Below are 22,935 nucleotides of genomic sequence, written 5' to 3'. Positions count from 1 at the left end.
AGCCTTGTCTTTACTTCTTATTTTATATTATACTATGTTCCTATAGCTATTCTTAAATTCTAAATTGCTGACTTACAAATCAAATAGAGACTATGTAATAGAGGTAATGTCCCATTTATACCATATAATTGTAGCATTTTAAACAGCATCTCTCGCTCTCTCTCTCTCGGCACTTTGTCATATGCCATTTCCAGATCTACAAATCTTAAATGCAGACCATCATTATATTTCTTCACTATTTGTAATTTAGCTGTTCCACCAAGCAAAAGAACTCCCAAGTGTCAACCCTGTAACTAACTCTCAACAGTTTAAAAGTCTAAATCATATCACCTCTCCTTCTATCTACCAAACTCAGTAGTCCACATTCCCTCAGCTGATCCTTATAAATAACATTGTACAATCCTGAAACCATCTTTGTTATCTGCCTCTGTATCCTTTCGATAGTTAATTTATCTCCTTCAAATCCTAGGGACCAAATTTGAGAACAATAGTCTAAGTGTGGTCGATCAGTATCTTATACAATGGGACAATAACTCATTTATCTCTGCAGGTCAGCGTCCTTCTCGGTATTGCAGCAATTCTCTGGGTTACTGTCACCAGCAATATGTTCCCTGAATTTCAGGTTTCTATCAATCATCATCCCCTGATTTCTTGTCTACCCTACTTCCTCCAGTACAGCTCCTCCCATCAATGTATCCCAAACTTCAAGACTTTACATTTTGCTGCATTAAACCGACACCCCCCATTCATTTGCTCATCTGTCTAGTTCATTCAAATCCTCTTGCAGGGCTGCCACATCTACTATATTACTAATAACCCTTCCCAGCTCCACATCATCTGCAAACAACTGAATATCCTCCTGCAATCCGCTGACAATGTCATTGATATAAAGGTTAAACAATACAGGTCTCACTAAGCCCTGCTGGACCTCATTTGTAATCTTCTGCCTCTTTGATATTGCCCCACCCATACACAACTCTCTCTGATACCCATCAGACAGCCAATCTTGAATCCAGTTAACTAACCCAACATCTAAATCCATGCACTGCAACTTATATATCAGCTTATCATGTGGCACCCTGTCAAATACCTTTGTAAAATCCAAAAACAATGCAGACAATCCAAAATATGCCTTTCCCTCATCAACTGCTCTTGTCACTTTATTATAAAAGACAATCATATTACTAAAGCAAGAGTGTCCCTTAACAAATCCATGTTGACTCTCACAGATAACATTACCCTCATCTTCCCAATGCTGTATATAGTCCCTCACTAATTTCTCCAAGACCTTAACAACTACTGATGAAACACAAATTGGTCTATAATTAGACACTTCCAGTCTGCTACCACCCTTATGCAATGCCACTATCTTACCTTCCTTCCATTCCTTGGGTACCTTTCCCGTAGCCAGACTTTCATTGATTTATGTATTGTAATCGCTGTAAAACCTTTATACCTCATATTCGTGCCTTTTTGGTAAAATATCATATACTTCAGGTGCCTTTCCACGTTTAGGTTTCAGATGGCTTTTTCTAGTACTGATACATGCTACTGATTTCACTCCTTTTGAATATTTGCTACCACTGTTCTTTCTTAATTTTTCAAAGTAATTACTCCACACATTCAAAATATCAGTTTAATGTCACTTTTAATCACTCTAATTCCTTTTTATCCTTTTAATTCCTCTTCCCATAACTTTTAAGGGTTTTTTTATCATCTCCAAAAGCATTTTGCCATCTTTCTGATATTTATCTTCTATGATCATAATTACAAGTCTTCTCCATGTAGCTCAGCTTTCTTACATTTTTTTGAATGTTCTCTCTGGCCATTTGCTGACTCTTTTCCATGACTGCCTCTTTAACTCCTGAGTTCACTATGGAGTTTTGATTTTTCTATCCTTGCAAACAACTGCATCACATGCCCCTCTACATGAATCGATCATTGTCTTCTTCAGATATACTACATCATGGTTTGATTCATGCTTTCAAACTTTTTTTTTTAATCTTTTTGAATAATATTTGTATATTTGCATTTTTTTTTTTTTTTTAATGTTAGGTTTCCAATTGGCTTTTTCTAGCACTGATACCCCCATTTACAGTTCATCTACTGTTCATCCCTGAAAGCTGCTCAATGTTGACTTTTTTAAAATTTTTGTATATGTTTTTCTTTTCAATATAACATTCAGTTTTATCCTGTTTCTGAACCAGCATAAAGGTACTGCAATCAACAATAATGTAGTCAGTGAGACTGTTCTTATTTACTGCATTTTTTTTCTATGTGAATTTGCATCCATTTATGTTGGAGCACAGTATCAGTAATGATTAGTTCATATCCTGAACAAAAATTCAGCACGTACTTACCATTGTTATCAGCCAATTTTTCCAAAACATTTCTATATGTCTAGTGTTAATTTTCCTAAAAATCCTGTTTACATTTCTAACAAGAGGACCAATGTTTCGTTTTTTTTTTTAATGCTAGCTGCCTTCTCTAATGACTCAAAAAATCCTTCAATTTTGTCCTTAATAGAACCTTCTGTGTAACCACAGGCACAAGTAAGTCTCACTGTTCCTCATTTTATGTTGCCCACATCATTTTACTTGAAACCGCATCCCATTTGTGGACATTACCTAAACGTTTACTAAATGTTTTTAACATTATCTAAATGTTTACACTTGAACGCCATAACTACTTCTTTCTTTCCCTTATTGCAACTGCCTAAACATAACACCTTGAAACTATTATCTGGTGGGGTCTTATCTTCTTTTTTTTGCTGACATGGTATTCCTCTGTGCCAGTTCCATTTCTTTTCCACTGATACATCTTACAATAATGGTGTTCATTTTGAATTCTGCTGATGTTATGTTTGTTCCAGTAGCTAACTTTCCACTGTTTAATGAATGACTCTCAATCAGCATAACATTTCATCCTGCAGGTGAGAAACTAGGACTGAAGTTTTATTATTTTTATTACAGGCAACTCCAAGGAGTCCTTAGACTTATCAAGGGAGGCCCTAAACATCATGTCAAGAACTATTCAGCATTTGCACAGTATCTATCACACTTTGCTATGAACTCATTCACAGTCATGGCACTCACAACAGACTCTGGCAGCTTATTCCACTCATTCACCACTCTCCAAGTAAAAACTTGTTCTAACACCCTTGCTTACTACACTCTTGCTTAGTTTCCATGGATGACCCATAGTTCTCCCACCACCAGACTTGTTCTGAAAAATTTCCTGTGAATTAATCTGATAAAAACCCCTCAGTAATTTGAATGTATCAATCATATCATCCCTTTTCTGCCTATCAACCAATTTCTGTAACCCACAAATCTTCAACCTGTTCTCGTAAGGTTCATTCCATAGACCAGCTATCATCTTCGTCCCTCACTTCTGGATCCTCTCTACCCCCTCCCTGTCAAGAAGAAACCCTGGTCCCCAGATCTGGTGCTCTTATCTGAAGCCCAGATCTGGGCACCTGGGGGTCTTATCAAGGCAATAAAGAGGAACAATAACCTGCTTGCTTCTGCTCGTTGAAAGTATTCTTCAGTAACCAAGTGATCTCATGAGCTAATTTACCCACTTTTGCTATGTGTCCCCTAAACTACAACTCCCAATCCACCAACACTCCCAAATCTCTGGCTTCATCAATTTCCTGGAGTACAATTCCACCAATGTGGTATAATGCTGCTAATCTTTTCACCCCAAAATACATAACCTTACACTTTGCTACATTAAACTGACATCCATTCTCCTTAGCCCAGTCTGCCAATCTATCCAAATAATCCTGCAAAATTTTGACATCATGTGTATTCACTATTGCTCTACTCAACTTTGCATCATCGGCCAATAAATGAACAGTTCCTCTCAGATCCTTCCCTATATCATTAATGAACAAATTAAATAGCAGCAGTCTAAGAACAGAACCCTGCAGCACACTACTAATCACAGGCCTTCTTTTGGACTCTACTCCCTTACCCTTATCCAGTGCAGCCATCACTGTATTATAAAACGTGAGAAAGTTATTGAAGCATGATCTACCCTTCACAAACCATGCTGCCCCCCCCATACAGTATCCCATTTCCATCTATCCATTCCTGTATTTTGCTCTTGACTAATTTCTCTAAACCTTGACAACAACTCCTGATATGCTGATCAGTCGGTAATTTGCAACAGCAGTCTTGGAATCTCCTTTATGCAATGGAACTATTTCCTCCTCTTTCCACCCCCCTCGGGACTAACCCAGAGCTAGACTTAAATTAAACAATATGTTCAAGGGCAATGGCAATTCCTTTGGTGCTTCACGTAAGACTCGAGCTGGTATACCATCTGTTCTTTGAGGGTACATTTCAGACAATAACGAATACATCTTCCAAGCGGTTTCAATAATCATGTGCTGATTCATTTAAAATGCTCTCAATTCTTAGCTGACAGGAAAGCTACTAAGTAGCATCACTATCAATCTAGACCAGCAAATTACATGTGAATTTTTAGAGAAAATCTTCTCTAAAAATTCACATTATTAAAATTTACATTTTTACAATTTAAAAAAAAATGCTGATTTTTTTTAAAAAATTCTCTTTTAATGCCAGTTTTATGAAATAACTGGCATTGCTTTAATAAGGTCCTTGCTAGAGCAGCAAGGACTCCTACACTGGCATTCTTTGACTAAATGTGGATTTTATAATTATGCTGCTTCAGGTTTCCAATAAGTAAAATGGCGATGCAACTTTGGATGATAAAAATCATCTATTACTTGTCTTTTAGAAACATCCATGCCATGGTGAAATCTGAACCCTCTTTGGTGGAAAGCAGACACTTTAGACACCCGTTTGGAACTATTTGGAAGCATTTGCTCCTCTAAGTAATTGTTTCTAGAATGTTCTTCAAATCTAAAACAAGGATAAAAAATAACGAATTAGGGAATATGATGCAATGTAGTGTCTTTTTCTTAATATGAGAATTCTCAATGAATGCATCTAATTAGTATCAAGAATTTGAAAATTGAGTTTGTTTACCAATTTTTAAATCTGACCAAAGTTCATGATTGCTGTAAAAATTTAAAAATTGAGTTTGTTTACCAATTTTTAAATCTGAACAACGTTCATGATTGCTGTTCATGATTTGCCTTTAAGTAAGCTGTTTTGTATTTGATACAAAAACAGGCTTAATTCTACTACTGATTATTCTATTTGATCCTCTCTGAAACTGAGAAAAAAAAAAGAAAAAAAAAGAGGTGGGCAGTTGCACATCATTGAACTCATTACACAAGATTTAATGAAAATAATGTCCGCACGGTTAGCCTAGTGGATGTGCGCTTCGCAACCATATGACTGGGGAAGGAGTGTCCCAGGTTCGATTGCCGTCGAAGACGTGAGGAATTTGAGGATCTTCCTCAGCCATAGCCAAGTTAGCCAGTCTTGGGCACGGACAGTAGGGTTTTTTCTGCCAGTTTATCTGACGTTTTTCATTCCACAAGCAGACAAACCGGCCCCGTGAACACACACAGATCTACAGCCATAAATACTTACACCCCCATGAGGGGGCTCAACTCGCCCCAATAGGGACGAGGGAGAAAAAGGGAGGAAACTCCATATGAATAAATAAATAAATAAATGAAAATAATGCATAGCACTAAGAAATAAAATTATTATTATTATTAAGTGACGCCCCAAGGAGTCCAAAAGTCATCAAGGGAGGGTACCAACTCTATGTCTCCACCACGCAATCCATCAACTACAGTGAACTGCCACTACCATCCTCACCTACACCAATGCCATCTGCTGCCCACCACCACCACTAGTATTTTTTGTCAAGATCAGTTTGTCTATATGCAGAATGAAAAACCTGAGTTTTCAGGAGAAAAAACCTGCTACTTCCATATGAGATTGGCTAACCCACCTTCAATTGAGAAAAAAAAAAAAACATATAAAGATTCTTCTCGTCACGATGAGAATTTTAGGCCTTTTCAAATCGAGGAGGGCAATGTAAGACTGTATGTGCATGCACATAAACAACACAAAGTGGAAATAGAGCCTAAAGTCCTAAGCTCCACGTCTAATCACTGCTATTACTCTCTGTAGGTGCTAATCAGTAATATTAGTTGAGTGAAAGGCTTAAATATGGAGGTGTGAAACTCCCAAAAATATGAGAAGCTATAACTATAATGCCTCCCCGCCCATCAACTAAGACTACTGACAGCATGTACAAGGTGTCCTTAAGATTTCAAGCCAAAGACTTTAGATTCTGAATCCAGCCATTTCCCTTCCTCTGTATTGTCTACATGCAAACCGCAATCTCACATTGTGCATTTAATGATGTCTGTGACTGAAACAATATACTGGAATTGTTAGTCATTAATTTAATGATTTTTTCATTCAACTTTACTTATTAAATTAATGTTAACAATTTCAAAGCACTAAGTTCAGTGATTCTTGAAGTTTTTTCATCCGAGTTTACTTATTAATGTTTAATGATTCCTCAGCATTGTTTTATTTCCATTAAATCTGCACAATGACACTTCTATAAGCATTTAAGCATGCAAAAATCATGCAGCTTATATTAATATTTTGAAATGTAAATTAACATCCCTCAATACAACATGGTGTGGTTATATTTAAAAATTACTTATCATATTGCTAACCTGAAGGAAACTGTATACACACACACACACACATTACATAAAACTATAACAATAATAGATTTGTTTATTAATGACATTACATTTTCACATGATTCATTGTAATGCATTTAAAAACAACTAACGATATACTGGTTCAAATATGGAATTTGATAGTGAGGCACTATCAAAAATTTGAAAGCATAATTAGAAGTAAATCAAATCACACACTATATTTATACTGCTCCTAAAATGGATACTCAGTTCAAGCAGCAAATAAATGAATAAAATTAATTATGCTAAAATGTTATTAATTTAGTTACAAGAATGGATGAAAAGCAAATATGCTGGAAATTTTTCATGTCCAGTGGGATGGCTTGCAAATCTTCCTCCTTCGAAGCAAAAATCAGACACACCAAATCAGTAAAAATGAAAAAGAAAGAGGAATTTTTTTTTTTTTTTGATAAAAAAATTAAAGTCCTAAATGCTTATAATAAGAGAATAAATAAATAAAAAATTATATAATCTTATATAATCATTTTTTTATATATATATAATCAGGACATACCTCTGCATCTGTGTGCAAAAAGACCAGTCTGCAAGGCAGTCTAAAACAAAGAAGAAAATTAAAAGTTTAGAATAGTATCACTCTCTCTCTCTCTCACACACACAAATTAAATTAGCACGACTGTATATCTGGACCAATTTTTTTTTAATACATATAACTGTCACACCTGTGTGATAACAATATGAAAAATAAGTCAATTAAATAATCCAGAACATTCATGGCTTAGTTGCAGAAAAAATATTCACTGTATGAAATACAACTTTTTAAACTGATATGTCTGGTAGACATTCAGTTCATATAGATCACATCAGCATTATTAACTTTATAGCAATTAATTTGGCACATCGGTAAACTTTAAAACTGAGATGTTAAATTAAATCTTAAGTTGGCTGACCATATATATAGGAAGATAGTTGTGTGCTAATTAATAAGGTGGTAACCAATTCAATAATAGCTCGATCATCCTCAGGAAAATAGTATAATGGGCTGTGTAATGTTAATTACAATCTTAGGCTAGTCAAATAAAACCTCACCGACCTTATTACACCTGTTAAGATTTTATTTGTAATAAAATGGAACCAAAGAAACATCAAACAAAACAAACTTATTTTGTATACTGCTTAGACATGTATAAAGGCTATATTCATGTAATTACTGCACTTCAAACTTTTATAAAGTAACATATGTTAGTCATTAATACAACAGATACAACAATCGAACTTAAACTATGATGTAGAAAATTCAAGGAAAATAACAGTATATATTCTGTCAAAGAAAAATGCTGGAGAAAGATGAGCCACTATTATTAACACAAAGCTGATTGCATTTCAACAATTAAATCCTTATACAGCAAAATATTATAACTCTGTTTTGTTATGCTTTTTTATTTTTTTAGGATTATAAAATTATATAATTCTGAGAAAAAGGCATCTAAGATACTGAGACATCAAATTACTATGTCTGTCTGTCTGTGTGTGTGACCATCTAGTAATTCAATGGCTTGAAAAATTATCTGAAAAAAATTTTTCCCTTGTTTTTGATGGGAACTGCAGTAGGAAATTGAAAATGCAGTAAAACCCAGCTTATTCTGCAGATTGTTCACCACATATCTAAAAAAAAGACAGTCTGAAATTCTATGGAAGCAACCAATTTTTAATTTAAATAACAATGATAAATAGAAATTATGAAGCACATTTGAAACTAATATCCAAAAAGAGATTAGGATATTAGGAAATATCCTAATGCCTTTTGGAAGGAATTTTGGATATTAGGAAACTAATATCCAAAATGATGCATGCTACTCTTCATGTTTTTACAGGACAAATGGAAAGTAGAGGAATTATGGCTGTCAGTTCAGTAGAGCAAGAGTAGGTCCATGAAAGCATCTGGAGAAAAGACAGGTGAAACAGAGTAGCTGTGAGATAGTGGTTAAAATGAGTCAGTGAGAGAAGCTCATCTGTCAGCTGAATTGCCCACCTGCTAAACAGTATCAAGAATTTTTAGGAAAGTAACCACAATCCACCCCCAAACATAACAATATCCTAAGTTGGGCAGATTTGTACAGTTAGGAGCTGAATGGGTGAAAAACAGTGAAAAAGGATGCTTAATTTTTTTAGGACCTGAGGATGCTACTGAAGTGAGGTGTTTATGCCAGTAATGGCTAGTGGTAAATGTCAGTCCAAGAAGAGAGAGAGATCTGATCCTGTCTAGTGATCTGTGCATTATGTAAAGGTAAGAAAAGATGAACTGAGATTTTTTTTTTCCCCGAGAAGGAAAACAAAACTACATTTCAGTAGTAGCTAGTTAAAGGTTGCCAGCTTGATAAGATGATAACCCATCAAAGATTGGCATGAGGTCAGTGCTTAAGGCACTGGTTGTAAGAAGATCTTGAAGCTTCAGATGTTTGTGTGCTCAAACATTTATAAAATGAGTAGGAGGAATTGAGTGTGTTAATATCAGGAAAAGTATGGATAGGATTATTGGTCAGTGAGAGAAGGTATTTTACATGTAATAAAAAGAAAGCAGACCATAGAATAATGTCTACAATAATTATTTCATATGTTTCTTATATATATATATATATATATATATTGCACTCACATGAGAGACTGTAGAAACTACAGCAAATTGGTGTTGTGTATAATTGGATTAAGAGAGAGAGAGGGGGAGATAAGAATTTTATTGATATCCTCTTTTAGAGATCTGGGGGTAACCTTTGTGGAACACTTCATGAGGAAAAAAAGGCTGTCCCAAGAACAAAGGAAGGGAATGCAAGATGAGTAAAGTAGCAGGTTTAGTGAGTTACCAGATGAGCTGTAAATAAATGTTGTCTGTTGCTACTTGTTATTAGATGTATATCTGAGAGATGGTTGGAGGAAGGGAGGAAGAGAGAAAATCTATTACAGCAGAATCAATTAGCCAAACTGCATTCTTTTAGAAAGCATAAAAACTGAGGCAGATCTGGGATGTGTACAGATAAATAATGAAAATATGAAGTGAGTTTTATAGGGACCTGTACATAGGCAAGGAGACAGATACAAATCTTCTACTATATTTAGAGGAGGCTGATACAGAATCATTAAATTATAATGGAAAGCTCTCAACTCAGCAAAGAATAATAAGTCCTGGAGACGATGGAATATTAGCAGAACATGGAGGCTGACAGTTTTATAAGGTCACAAAATCTGAAGCCTCACAGTTTTATAATGTCAGACTGGATAAGTTCAATGATATTTTAACTACAGAAAAAATTCCAGTAAAGTGGCATAAATGATTGATTCTCATATTACTTAAAAAGGGGCAGAGAATTGTAAGATTTTTGGATGAAGCACAACAGCCATATGAACAAGCGGAATTCAGAGCAAAATTTTCTACAATAGTTCACATCCACACTATTAACAATGTAATGGAAAATCAAATGAATATAATCTTCCTGAATATTTAGTGTTTATAGATTTTGAAAAAAAGAAAGAAAGAAATGAAGCCGCTGATTCTCTCTATCAGAAATAATAAACGGCTTAAAACAACAAGCCATCCCAGCAAACTATATCAGATTATTAAAAACTGTATATCAAAATTCAACAGCCAGTGTAAAGTTAAAACATCAGGAAAAAGTATTTGGTATTGGGAGAGGAGTAAGGCAAGTAGATCCCATATCATCCAAATTGTTTTCTGCTATATCAGAAAAAGTCTTTCAGAATATCTCATGAGAAAACTATGGAATTAACATCAATGGAAGAAATCTCAATCACTTACATTTTGTAGATGACATTGTTTATTTAGCAAAACACAAAGAAGCAGCTCAGAAAGTGCTAAATGAAAGCAGGAAAAAAGGTTTAAAAAATTAATATAACTAAAACAAAACTGATGACAAATTCAGAGTAGATTGAACTAATATTAGCAGATAATCCTATTGAAATTGTGGAGGACTATATTTACTTAGTCAATTAGTTAGTTTTAGGAACAAGATAAAGAAATAAGTAGAAAAAAACCATATATGAAACAAAGCATTTTGGTTGTATAAAGATTATCTGTTAGATTTGCTATATGCTTAAAAAGAAGAAAGTATCTAAGATGTGCATTATTCCAGCATTTATCTGTGGAAGTGAGACATGGCAACAGTTAAAAAAACAGGAACACAGGTTGCAAGCAGCCCAAAAAGCCTTGAAGAGCAGAACTCCATGTAACAAAAAAAAAAGATAGAATAAGAATTACTACAATTAGAAAGATTCTGGAGTAGAAGATATTCTGAAGTATCATCATCAAATTCCTGATACGTACCCTCAGGGGAGGTGTACAAGATAATTATGATAGTACTGCATGAAAAAGTTACACCATTACTAACTTCCAATCAACAATTTTCCTTCACATTAATCTGTTACCTGTCATGAATCCAACATTATCAGATCATATATTTCTGTCTTTTAAAGCACTTTTTACTGTATCAATCCATCTACATTTGTCTTCCTCTGGATCTTTTTCCTGCCAACCTGGAAAAGAACACTTGTTTTGCTAATCTTTCCTCTCCCATTCTGTTTAAGTGACCATACTACCTGAGATTAGCTTTACTAACACATTCCTGAATGCTAACAATGGCAAGTTCTTTCCTAATATCCTCACTTTTAATGTGATACTACAACTGATGCCATCTGTTCACTCCACTAATCTTTCTCAGAACTCTCATATCAGAGGTCTCCAGTCTTTGATCAAGTGTTTTATTTCTAACCCAGCTCTCGGATCCATAAGTTAAAATTACTTTGAACACTATCTTGTATACAGCTAATTTAGTGTTTTGACTAATTTCTTTCTTATTCCATATAAATTTATTCAGTTGTTCCTATCATTCTAGATTTACCAATTTTGTTGTCTATTTCCATTTTTAATTTATCATCTTCCCTAAAAACTATGCCTAAGTAGCTGAAATGTTTTACTTATTTTATAAGTTCTCCATTCACGATGCAGTTGATATTTTCAATGTTTCTGTCTATTTTCATTTTCTTTGTCTTGCTATTGCTGATTTTCATACCAAATTTATTACAACAGTTATTCAATTTAGTAAGGGAATCTTGCAGACTTGTAGCAGATTTATTTAAAAGTATAACATCATCTGCATAAAGCAAAGAGCTGACATTAACATCTCCAATTCTGATATCAGGTTTAATACCGCTTTCCTTCATAATGTGATCCATATAGAGATAATGAATAACAGAGGGGGGGGGGTAATGTATATCTTTGTCTGACACCAAATTTAACATTAAATCATCTTCTGTACTTCCTTCAATTCTAACTGCTTACTTACAATTCAAATAAAGACTAAGTATTGCTTCATATAATGCCCCATTGATACCATATAACTGTAGCGTTTTGAATAGCTTTTCTCTGCCTTTCTCTCTGGGTCTACAAAACTTAAATACAGATCTGTTATATTCCCAAGATTTCTCAACTATATGTCTTAAAATGATAATTTGATCTTGACAACCTCTATTTGGCATGAATCAAGTTTGTTCTTCACTAAGCTTCCCTTCCACAATTTTTCTCAGACATTTCTCAAGTGCACTTGCATAAATTTTACCAGGAACACTCAGCAGGGAAATACCTCTGCAATTCTCAGATTCAGTTTTATTTCCTTTTTCATATATGGGTACTATGAGAGCTCTATTCCAATCATCTGGAATTCGTACTTCTGAACTATGCAGTGAAGCCACTGTAAGACTTTTATACCTCCATACTTGAGCATTTCTGGTTGAATATCATCTACTCCAGTTGCCATTCCACATTTCAGGCTTTTGAAGGTTTTTTCTACTTCAAGTATGAATATGTATTCCTGACTGCTTTTCCTGTTGGGAGTTTTATACTGCCATGCTGCCAATGATTGTTTCATTTAGCTAGAATATATTTATCTTCAGTTTTCATGTCACTTTTATCATCTCTGATTCCATTTACTTACTTTTTCCTCTATTTCTAAGCTTTTCATCAATAGCCTCCAGAAAATCGCCGGCCTGGTTGGCTGAGTGGTTAGCGTATCCGCTCTCCAGCCAAAAGGCTGCAGGTTCGAATCTCGCCATGGGCGTTTGTGATTGTCTGTGAAAGTACCAGTGGTGGTAGGTGGCAGTAGATGGCATTGCCATTAGATGAAGATTGGTGGAGTAGTGAGAGAAAGAGTTGTATAGTAGATGCCCTCCCTGGAGGTGTGATGTAATAATAATAATAATATTTTACCACCTTCCTGATATTTATTTTTAATATTCTTACCAAAGTCTTTCCATGTCTTTTGTTTATCTAATTTTACACAATGCTTTGTTGTGTTACATTTTTCCCTGTATTCCCTAAGAGCACAAGTTGACTCACTTGCCAGGAACTTCTGATATGCTTTCTTCTTTTCCTTGACGGTCTCTTTAACTTTCTGATTCGACTATGGAGTTCTGATATTTCTATCCTAACAGACAACCTCGCCACATGCCTCTCTGGCAGAATCAATCAATGTTTTCTTTAGAATTTGCCATGAATCTCCAAGATTTGGTTCTTGTTTTCAAACTCTTTCATCTTTTTCTTCAATGATGTTTGTGTATCTGAGTCTACAATTCACCTCTGAAAGCTGTTCAACTTTGATTCATTTTAAACTTTCTTATACACTCTTCTTCTCAATATTAAATTAAATTTCATCCTGCCCAAAACTAAATAGTGATCACTTCCTATTTCAAATACTCTGTGTACCTGAACCAGTGAGAAAACATTGCTATCAATTACAACATAGTCAATGAGATTTTTCTTATTTCTTGCATCTTATCTCCATGTGAATTTGTGCACATTATTATGTTGGAATTTTTATGTTGGAACATGGTAATAACTAGTCCATTTTCTGAAAAGAAATCCAGCAGGTGCTTATCATTATCCTTACTCTGCTGTTCAGATCTCCATCAAAGGCTAACTTTTTCTTTTACATTGTGCCAGCTGCCTTCACTTATGCCTCAAAAAATTCCTCTACTTCTTCCTTGGTAGAACCTTCAGTGGGAATATAAGCACAAATAAATCTCATTGTCCAGTTCCTCATTCTTCGTTATTGTGAAGTATACATGTAAATAGAGATGAACTGGCAATATTAGTAGTTGCCAGATGAAAGGTGGACAAAATTAAGCACTAAGTGGATACCAAGAGAAGGAAAGAGAAGCAAAGGTCATCAAAAAACAAGATGGATGCATGATCTGTAAAGGTTCGATATGAGATGGTGGGAAAATGACAAACAAACTAAAGAACAGAAAGAACTGGAAAGTTAAGTGGGAAACATATCCAGAAGTGGATGAAAAAGGCTCAAGAAGAAGTAGTACCTGGACAGGAGAAAAGTAATGTCTTGAGCAAAAAAGAAAGAGTGTCAATGTGAGTATATTTTGGCCCACTAACTTAATTTTAGAATAATATTACACTAGTTTTTTTATGGACCAATGAATTTAATGATAAATTATACCAACAAGTTTCATCAACTGGGCTGTTTGGTTTCTTCAGGGCATACAAAATGGTAAAGACAACTCAAAGTCGCTAGCACATAGAACAAATGTATAAAATATAACATAAATTAAAAAGACATGTAACATCATATGCATGGAGTGTGTGTGTGTGTTTTGGAGGCTAAGGATATTATAAAAGTGATGTGTCTGCCAGACAAGGCTAGGGATAAGTGTTAATCCAAGAAGAGAAATTTGGTTGTGACTACTGGATCTAACTATTATCAAAAAGTAAGTGGAAAGGAATTATTACTTTTTTTTTTTTTTTTGCAGTGCAGTGATAAAAACAAGGTTATTATCACTGCACTGTAGGATGGTATGGAGGTCAGTGTTTAGAGCACTCGTTGTAGACGTTCTTGAAATTTAGGATGTTTAAACACTTCAAGGTTTATCATAGCAGTAGAAGTGGGAAGTGCTATCATCCCTTTCCACTTCTACATGATAGTGGAAAGTGGTACCATCAGCAAAATCATAGGGTTTGACATGAGTGAGGGAAAGCTGTTTATGCATATAAAGAAGAGGGTTGATTAAATCATAGCCCCCTCCCAAAAAAAAAAGCATACGCATTAGTAGAGAAATCAGAAACATCATCTGTCATTACATGCAGCAAATGATCCACAAGAGAAAAGTGGCAACCCATTTGTTAGCCCTATCAAATTTCTTGGAAATTTGAAGTGGCACAGGTTTCTCAAAATGTTTACATGCCCAAAGAGGAATGCTGTAAGTGAAATCTGCAGTGGATTTTAAGTGAAACAAAATTTGTAATGATCAGTGATTAGTTGGCAGTTCTTGAATCAATTGTCAATAATTAAGAGTGCATCCAGATGTGCATAGGTCAATTAATGGCAGATATGGAGAATGAATAAGGAGTCCCAAGAGATCTTCCCAATTTTTGGTATTCCTATAATGACAAAGGTTGAGAAAGTGTATACACCCAATTCTCCATTTACACGGTAGATCGGTTCCAGAAAAAACCATGTAAAAAAGAATACAGTGCATATGAAAAAATAGAAGAATGGTTCCAGATGTGAAAACCCGATACAAACAATACGTTATTTTCAAACAAAACATACGAAAATCATTAAATAAAACTCTATTTAATTTTAATGGAATAGTTTTTATTTTAAATACTTATTTAAAGTATATACATATGCATCTTTCTTAAAGAAAATAGTGTGTCATTAATAAAGCAGACGTTCGAAAAGGCCCAAATACACCCGCGCATATGGTTATTCATTAAATTTTATTTGCCGTCACTTTCTGACAGTAGCTGCATTCTTTTGTGTGAGACTGGAATTAAATCACTTCTATCACATGAAACACTTTGGCCATCCTGTTCATACTGCAATGGCAAAACTTTTTCTTCAATAAAAGGAACTAAATTAACACTAATTTCCAATAATTCTGAAGTTTTTTTTTTTTTACCACTAACTTTGTAATTAATTGTTGAGATCCTGTTTTGACTAGATCTTTGTATAATTCTTCATATCGCACCATACATGACTTCAGTTCACATTTAAACTGTTCAGTATTTGTATTATGTGTAAGAAAATGACTGCAATTTACTAGCCATTTGAAGCCCTTTTTTAATTAATCCTGCAGTGAGTGGAATCTCCGTTATTGTCATCAGTTTTTTATTTTTCATCGAGATTCTTAAGGACAGCTTCTATTATTTCCGTGGGTTGGAGTAATGACATGGTATTTGATAAATGTATTATGGGATGGTTATAGTCGAGGACTGACTGTATATTCAAAGAAGGGTACAAATCACAAATGCAATATTTTATACTTATTATTACTGCCAGAATGATACTTTTAGCCCTAAATGAAATTGACATGATAATATTCCAGTAATTACATATGCAAAAGGAAATAAAATCTGGATAAAATGCAAATTACCTAATACTAGTGCCAGATTATATATATATATTACCTAATAATAATAATATTATTATGATATTATGCATAAGGGTGATTCAGCAAAAATCTGCCGATGGCGATTAACAGGAACTTTATTGGGTTCAGTCACATTTAAGTCACCATGAACACAGAGAGGTATCCCATAGATCTACCAGGCAGCGAGTGTCTTGCTGGAAGAATTCCTTAGGCTGCTGGTTAAATCAAACAGTGCACTGCCTGGTGTGGGAGAAAAAGAAGAAAGATTATTAAAAGAAAAGATAATTAACAAGGTTATTACTTAAGATATTTACTCAATATGGAAAATAAAAATGTCACATGTTTCTATGGTGGATATTTGGGAAAATAAAAGAATAAAAAAAAAAGAGATACAGATTAGTTGTTGAGAGCATGCACAGCTATTATGAAAATGATTAATTGTACAACACTAATGGACTTCTGCATGAAAACTAAGTTGTTTTTGTATGTTAAAATGAGATCCTTAAATGAAACTTAGATTTTAAAAAAATTAAGTTTATAAGTCTTTTACAAAATAAACGAAGTAAAAAAGTTAATCATATTATAATAAGTATTATTTTATATAGATATTATTATTATTATTATTATTCAGGCCTCCATGGAGTCAAAAGACTCATCGTGGGAGGTCCTTCCTAAGAACATAAAGTCTGTCAAGACTCATCGAGGGGAGGCCCCCCCTAAGAAACACAAAGTCTATCATACCACTCCTTAAACTCATTGACCGTTCTCGCCCTCACCACTCTATCAGGCAATGCATTCCAAGGCTCAACCACCCTCCATGCAAAGAAACCACTCCTCACCCTCTTGCTCATAGTTTCCTTTCGTAACTTCCAGGGATGGCCTCTTGTCATCACTCCTTCCCGCTGTTCAACCAAGTGAAAGAACTCCCCAGTGTCAACCCTGTAACCACCTCTCAACAGTTTAAAAGTCTCAATCATATCACCTCTCATAACAGATATAACACAGGTCCTGAAATTAAATATTAAGGATGCATGCTATATCTAGAGCCTAGATGCTCTGCAGCTACAGCAACTCCTCCCTATCACAAACACAGCTCTAGTTCAAAGAATGGCTGCATTTAAATGAGATCTACTACTAAGTGTTAATGGTAATAATTCAAATATTACTTTACACTGCTTTAGGGTGCTTAACTTTTTGGACGAACTGTGTAATGAGCATCTCTTGTCCAGGCTATAATTTAAAGAAACAAAATAACAAACTATACTATATACAAAACACTGAAATTTTAACAACTTATAAATAGGTTATTTCTGCTGAATTAGTAGAATAAATGCTTGTAGGTTTGCTCAAACATTTGGCCAGCTTTTCTAGTTATTGGGATTAACGCAGAAATAACAAAAAGAAGCAAATTTATTCATGTTTAACAAACTACATAAGTACTTAAAGGAAAAATAACAAGATCTAGAATAATAAGATGTGATCAGCACTAGCATTCAGATATTAATCCTGAGCAGGATTCCTCCAAAAGTCAGATAAAGGTTGACAATCATGATTCAACACAGGATGTTTTTTTAAAACATCAGCTGACTCTAAAAATTCCTCTAGTATTTAAAGAAAATGTATGAAAGAAAATATTAATATATTTTCCAAAGTAGATGATTTGTAGTAAGCAAGAATTATTTGCTTACTGGAAGTCTACTGGAATAAGTGCCATATTTAGTCTAGAAGAGAATTGGCAGATATTTAACCTTGAACCAATCTTCAGTACTATAGGTTTATGACCTCAAGTGGGTAGGGTTATCATAAAAAGTCAACCAAATACCTCGTTCCTAAAGACTTATTTTGGACAAATAGTAAGAATTTCAAGACTATATTAGTTTTCACAGAACAAGCAAAATCCAGAATCACAGTTCATTTAATCTGTACAAATCACATGAGCTGGGGAAAAAAAAAAACCTGAATTTATATTATTATTATTATTACAAGCAACTCCAAGGTGTCATTAGACTAAATGAGAGAGGCCCTAAACATCAAGAACTAAAATGCAAGAACTACCCAATATTTGTGCAGTATCTATGATACTTTGCTTTGAACTCATTCACAGTCATAGCACCCACAACAGACTCTGGCAACCTATTCCACCCATTCACTACTCTCCAAACAAAAAACCTAATTCTAACACCCTTGCTAACTTCTCTTACTTAGTTTCCATGGCTAGCCCCTAGTTCTCCCACCACCAGACCTGTTCTGAAAAATTTCCTCTGTAATCTAGTAAAACCCCTTCAGTAATTTGCATGTCTCAATCATATCACCACTTTTCTGCCTATCAACCAATTTCTGCAACCCACAAATCTTCAACCTGTTCTCATAAGGTTCATTCCATAGACCTGCTATCATCTTGGTCACTTGTCTTTGGATCCTCTCCACCTCCTCCTCCTCACCAAGAAACCCTGGTGCCCATCTGCATGCAGTAGTCAAGATGGGTCTTATCAAGGTGCGATAAGAGGAACAACAACCTACTTGTCTCTGCTCGTCAAAGTATTCTTCAGTAACCAAGTGATCTGATGAGCTGTGTTAGCCACTTTTGCTATGTGCCCCTTAAACTTTAACTTCCTATAAACTAACACTCCCAAGTCTCTGGCTTCATCAATTTCCTGGAATACTGTTTCACCAATGTGGTATACAGCTACCCCAAAATGCATAACCTTACACTTTGCCACATTAAACTGACATCCATTCTCCTATGCCTGGGCATAGGAGAATGGATGTCAGTTTAATGTGGCAATTTTGACATCTGTATTAACTATTGCTCTACCCAACTTTGCATCATCAGCAAATAACTGAACAGCTCCTCTCGGATCCTTTCCTATATTGTTAATGAGCAAATTAGCAGTCCAAGAACAAAATCCTGCAGCCATAGGCCTTCTTTTGGATTCTACTCCTGAATAAATTACTCTCCGATAACACTCCATTAACCACCCTCCTATCCTTCTTCCCAGCCATAATATGAGGATAAGGTGGTTACCCCTATGCCTCCCGGTGTGTCCTATGTCTGTAGATGCGTGTATTCGTGGGGCTGGTCTGCCTGTTTTGGGGGATGAAAAACCCGAGTTTCTGGGTGGAAATCCCCCCCCACCTCTATATGAGACCAACTAATTCACCTTTTGTTGATAGAGACTGGATAAAGGTTCCTCACATCAAATGATGAGAATTGAACCTAGGTCTTTCTGACCAAAGGGCTTTGTCTATACTGACTGAGGTAAGTATAGACAAAGGTGGAGAGGAAACCTCCTTACCTCAGTAAGGAGGCTCCCTCTCCACCTTACCAACCCTATATCCATCCCCATGAGCTGCAGTTTACTGATTAGAATTCTATATGGTATCCAGTCAAAGGTCTTTGCAAAGTCCAGCAGTATCACTGTAAACCTTACCTTTATCTAATTCAGCTGTCACTGTATTATAAAATGTGAACAAGTTACTGAGGCATGACTTACCCTTCACAAAACCATGCTGTCCCCATACAATATTCCATTTACATCTATCCATTCCTATATTTTGCTCTTGACCAACTTCTCCAATACTTTGACAACAACTCCTGATATGCTGAGAGGTCGGTAATTTGCTACATCAGTCTTGGAGCCTCCTTTATGCAATGGAACTATTTCCCCCTCAGGACTAATCCAGAACTAAGGCATAGATTAAACAATATGGTCAAGAGCACTGACAATTCCCTCGCTGCTTCACTTAAACTCAAGCTAGTATACCATCCAATCCCACAGCTGTATTCACGTTAAGGTTCTGTAATATGCTTTGCACCTCTATTTCATTTACCTCAGTTCCTGTATAAGCCTTTGGCTCTCTCTCATTCCTGCAATATCACCACCCAGATGATAAACTCTTGCAAGGTGCTCACTTAATAATTCTACTATTTCAACTGATTCAGTTACCTCCCTATCACCGGCATTCATTAAAATCATTCTCTGCCATATTATTATTATTATTAGGTGACACTTCCAGGGAGTCCAAGGACTCATCACAAGAGGGCACTCTACTCTCTACTTCACTAAATACATCTCATCCTCTCCATTACTACTTAATTCTCTTACTAATACATTCTTTCTTTTACTTGCAGGATATCGAAAAAAACTGTTTGGGATTCTCTTTAGCCTGCAATGCTAACTTCTTTTAAAAATCTACTTTTGCCTTGTAATGTTCATGTACCTGCAGGTCACCTTTCTCCTTAAATTCCCTCCACAATTGTTTCTTTTTTTTTCAGCTCCAGCTTAATGATGATATTCATCCATTTAACTCCCACTTAATTTACTCTCCTGACTCTAGGTATGCAGTCTGCCATTATCTCCTTCAAACACTCTTTTACCACTTCCCATTGTCCTTGTAGTTTTGCATGCCATGGCACTGATCCAAGCAATCTCCTTGGATCAGTGCCATGGCTTGTCATACTAATCAGCCCTGAAATTCACATATACCCCATCTTAACTGAAAATTCCACACATTCAGCCACCTCCCAGATCAAGACCATATGATCACTCTCACCAATTGGTGGCAATGTGGTCATATTCATCATAGACAAATGCTCAGGTGCAATTACCATATCAAGCACTCTCGAAATTCTAGTATAATCTATCACGTAACTGCATAAATTATATTTCCTTCCTCCCATGTGTCCTCTCCTCCTTCCAATCTATGTTCCCATAGCCATAATAGCAAATCATCCATAATAATTACCTGTCCTCCACTCAATGAGTCTTGCCGATGCATAACTATCTCCATTATCTTTTCCATCCTCTAGCCTATAGCAACATCCAACTGTATATTTTGTTCTGCTGGCCTCAATCTCACACCAGATAGCCTCGAATGTGCCATTTTCACTGGCCCGCAGATGACCTTCTCTCTTTGGTTGCAGTTCTTTGGCTATTATCAATAACATTAACCCCCCCCCCCCATTCTTTTCTCTCTATTCTCCTTGAACACACTATATCCCTCACATTCTATCCCACTAATTATATCATCTTCTCTTAGCCATGTCTCACTAATGCCAATAAACTTCAGCCAGGATGAGCCAACCAGTGCCAAAATTTCCTCCTACTTGTTCCAAATGCATTAGTATACATAAAGGTATTAGTATTAGTATACATAAAGTGCAAAAGCCTCTTAGGCCCACCACTATCCTGATGATTTATACTAACTATCCCATTCTGGTTTGTTACCAGTGGTACTAACTTAGGCATATTATACACATTTGTACACTCAACTTCCTCACTGATGTCTGCATATCCACTCAACAGCTCTAGTTTTCCTGATTCTGCACATCCACTTTCACTTCATTCAACAACACTTTTTCCACTGGCCAACTGGTTTCCAAACACCAAATCCATTCAAATGCAAACCATCCTTCTTGTATAAGTCCTTTCATCCATCAATCTCACTCCACACCACTCCTCTTGCATAATATATGCATCAAGTGATTCACTATTATGGCCCCCCTTCTCAGCTCTTCTCTGTCATACTGCAGCAACAGACTCACTATCTTAACTCTCTCACTCTTTTCTTTTGCTATTTCCAGTAATTCTTTCATATCCTCTCTCATGTCACTTTTCTCCTTGAAATCATTTGTTCCAGCTAGTATGGTCATTTCTTTCAGTCTATTCTTTTGTGCTCTAAAAGCCTCACTAACATCATTAGTTTCATACATGGAAAACATAATTTTGTAAAACTCTCGTCGATCACACCTTTTATGATTGATTCGCTGTACAACTCTTGCTCCTTGATTTTTCTTTCTCTCTTGATCAAGCCCTCAATTTCTCTTATCTCGTACTTCTTTCTGTTATCAGCTGACCTACTCGCCACACATTTCTACATTCACTCCAGCTCCCACTTCAGCCTGTGTATCGCTGCGTGCAACCAAACTATCTCCCTCATTGCAACCAACTCTTCATTCTTGAAGAGTTGGTTGCATATATCACAGCATACATCAGTCATACTATTCTTTCGTTCAACATTTTTACTCTCTCTCTCTCTCTCTCAATTGTGTCATATTAAATCTCACTCTTAGTCCTATTTGGCATTACATCACACACATTTTCAATCGTATTCTGAGTTCCATCCACTACTTCAATCTTGTGACCTGAGACACACTTTTGATCCTCACTTACATAGGATTTTCAGCATACTTTCCAACCACTATTGCTTTCAAATCAAATTCCAGCTGCTTTCGGTAATGCATACATTTTGCAGACACTGCACTGCATGAAGTCATTTTGATTAAATTCTTTAATCAGTGACATCTTGGCTATGTAACTCACTGTGCAAAAGACTAACTTAACAACATACAGTCTAATTCTAACACTATTTTTTTTTTAATCTGATAATGCTATTCTTTAAAATTAAACAACTTAGCTTTCAAAGCTCTCCAAACACAGTCCATGAAGCTACTTTAAACAAGAACTTTCTTGATCTATAATAACTGTTTTCCAAGTTCTAAACCTTGCCAGGCTCCTCAAACTTAGCCAAATCACAAGCCATCACAGAACTACGCCTACAATGGTCAGCTTAACATGCAACTATACTGAATACATCCAGGTCTCATTGTTTTTTCCTCTGCACTTAATTGGTAAGCACACTTTCAACTTTCCTTGATGATGTAAAAAAAAAAAAACTAGGAAAAAAGTAAAGCCACTTTTATATTCAAACTGAAATGTATTCCTGTATAAGATGTTATTAATCCAGAAAGTTCCAATATGGTCATGGGTAAACAATTATTTCATATATTTAATGGAATATCACTTGGCAATAAGAAATCAAAGATAAATTAATTCAGTTATCTACTAGAAACT

At 35.4% G+C, this 22,935-nt stretch overlaps 1 protein-coding gene across 1 annotated transcript in view; it reads right to left on the bottom strand.

Annotated features, from left to right (window-relative positions):
• LOC150105951 (uncharacterized) overlaps positions 1-22,935 on the bottom strand; it is a 138,633-nt gene that overhangs the window by 105,518 nt on the left and 10,180 nt on the right. Inside the window, exons 2-3 of the mRNA XM_090394440.1 lie at positions 16,119-16,317; positions 7,188-7,227 (exon numbers count right to left, since the gene is read on the bottom strand). The gene's annotated coding sequence lies outside the window, so the exon portion shown is untranslated. The remainder of the gene's footprint in view (positions 1-7,187; positions 7,228-16,118; positions 16,318-22,935) is intronic.

The sequence above is a fragment of the Typopeltis vanoorti genome, chromosome 6, assembly GCF_054136105.1.
Source record: "Typopeltis vanoorti isolate ZY-2024b chromosome 6, IOZ_Tvanoo_1.0, whole genome shotgun sequence".
In the NCBI taxonomy this organism is placed as follows: Eukaryota; Metazoa; Arthropoda; class Arachnida; order Uropygi; family Thelyphonidae; genus Typopeltis; species Typopeltis vanoorti.
Note: the sequence above shows the minus strand (reverse complement) of the source record. Positions and strands in the feature narration are given on the sequence as shown.